We start from the raw sequence: 2,343 nt of genomic DNA on the forward strand, positions 1-2,343 counted from the left end.
GATCTGAGTGTTCTAGCAGGAGTATGTGGTTTGAGAAGTTCACTAAGATAACTTGGCGCTAATTTATTAATAGTTTTGAAGGTAAGGAGTAATATTTTAAATTGAATACGGTACTTTATGGGCAGCCAATGCAGGCTAGCTAGGACAGGGGTAATATGGCAAAAAAAACAGTTCATAACTTCCCTTCAACTCATTCATGTCACCTAAAAGGTAAACCTGTTTCTCCATCACCTGTTCAGCTCTGATGATTCAGTAAGGACATCTCCTGGTTTCATCTTCATGTTTCCCTCTCACCAGATATATAAACCGGTGTCTTTTTCCATTCTAGCTGATGTACGGGACATAAGAAAGCATTGCATGTGATGTATCAGAGAAAAAAAACTAAACAAAAAAAGGTGAATAGACACATTTCGTTTGCTAAATACTTTATTAAAAGACATTTTCCTATTTACATTTCTATGTTTCACATAAGTTTGTAATTTTTACTCCGGGATGGGGATGGATGATGTGCGTCCTGCGCCACCCATACGATCTGGGGCGTATCGGAGCCATTTCTGGACTGCTTGTGCAAAGACAAACTCGGACATAGAGTTTGCCCCTAACTGCTGCGTCAGGCCATCTAGGACAAAAATACACACACACAAACAAAAAAAGTGAATTAGAGCACATGAATAAGCTCTTGTTAACTGTCTTCAGCGGGGAGAAAGTATGTAAACTCCTAGGCTGATAAACATGAAAAATCTGCAAACTGCCGCATTTCATTCCCAAAGAGCTATGTGGAAAAAGTGATAAGTCTTAGCATGGTGTGCCGTGTATCCTTTAAAACAAAATAAACATGGGGTCCTCGGGCTGTACAAACTGTACAACCCGAGGACTAAACAACTAAACTGACCAAAGATTCCATCAGCAGATTAACTGGACATGAAAGTCTTGTTATTAAGAAAGACAAAGTAATATAGCAAAAACCGGACATAGGAAATGTGAAACACACCCAGCAGATCAATTGATCCTTTTATTGTTCACTTTAGGCTCATAAAACTACAATAAACGATAAAACTTACCAAATATGCATCTGCACAGCGCTGTATCTTTAAATGCCCTTTTTTGCTTTGTCTGGTCCTTGGTTTTTTTCCCTGCCCAGTTGAGTACCGAGGCCAGCTCGTTTGTAATGGCATAAGCCATTACACCTCCAGCGTGGTCCCTCCAATCAAGGCAAAGCGTCTCACCTATAGACACATTTTAAGAGATGGAATTAGCGTGTCTCATGTCTTAAATGTGTATGCAAGTGCTTGTGTGTATAATCAACATGCCGTCGTTAAGTATTTAAATCATATCTGACAGCTATTACACTTTATAGTTACAAAGTGTACATAACCTTTATATACTTACCATTGCCTTATTTGCCTCTTGTGATTGAAGAGCTGCTTCTGCATTGTTTAGCTCCTCAATGTTTTGCAAGGGCAAATCCAGAGGCAATACCCCAGCATCTACCGATTCATTGCAGCAGGGATGGCGGATGGCTCCGACCTCCTCACGGAGTTCGTTAACTGCTCTGGTCAGGTCTGACAGCATAGTTAACATCTTTTGTGAGGTCGCATCTGTTTCAAAGAACAATTCTAGAAAGATTAATGGCTCAAGCAGTGGGAGGCGAAAAACTAATATATCCATAAGTGATGGTGTAACATTCTGCATTCAAGTATAAGTTGTTCTAACTGCTAAAAGTGTTTGCTAGTTTTTGCCTGTCACATATATTTGATATTTGTATATGTAGCTTGCCATCACCAGTGTGTGAATTGTGTGTGAATGGGTGGATGACTGAATGTGTAAAGCACTTTGGGGTCCTTGGGGACTAGTAAAAGCGCTGTACAAATATAGGCCATTTACCATTTATACCATGTAAAATCTGAAATTCCAAGATTTTCGAACTTGCCTTGTAATAGTGGCCTCACAGAGTCTCTGGAATCTGCAGAAAATCACAACAAGATGACATTCAGGAGTATAAATTGGTGTTTTGAAGATAAGAGCACAATGACATTGTGATTCAGCTTTAAAATATTTTAAAAGCATACCATCTATAGGGAAGGCCTCGACATCAGACTTTGCATGCTGGGGAGAGCGCAAAGCTGTGTCGTTTTGTGTGTTCTGCCGGAGTGGCGAAAGGTGCCGGAAGCTGGGCGGGGCATTATGATGCCTGCTGTCAGTGGGCTGGGAGGAAGACTGCGGAGTGGTGATGGCTGTTTAGAAAAAGATGATGTTTTTTAAGTATTTAAGAATACAGACAACATGTCAAAAAGCCACCAACGAGACTGAAAATGTAGAAGCCCAGTATCTTAAAGTTGTTAT

General features: G+C 40.3%; 1 long non-coding RNA gene across 1 annotated transcript; it reads right to left on the reverse strand.

The window, feature by feature from the left end:
* Positions 1-408: 408 nt before the first annotated feature.
* Positions 409-1,616, reverse strand: LOC145423388 (uncharacterized). Its single transcript, XR_013904442.1, has 3 exons — positions 1,390-1,616; positions 1,062-1,226; positions 409-619 (listed from the first exon to the last, which is right to left on the reverse strand). It is a non-coding gene; the product is annotated as an uncharacterized LOC145423388 (long non-coding RNA).
* Positions 1,617-2,343: the final 727 nt, after the last annotated feature.

This window comes from Astatotilapia calliptera, chromosome 22, assembly GCF_964374335.1.
Source record: "Astatotilapia calliptera chromosome 22, fAstCal68.1, whole genome shotgun sequence".
In the NCBI taxonomy this organism is placed as follows: domain Eukaryota; kingdom Metazoa; phylum Chordata; class Actinopteri; order Cichliformes; family Cichlidae; genus Astatotilapia; species Astatotilapia calliptera.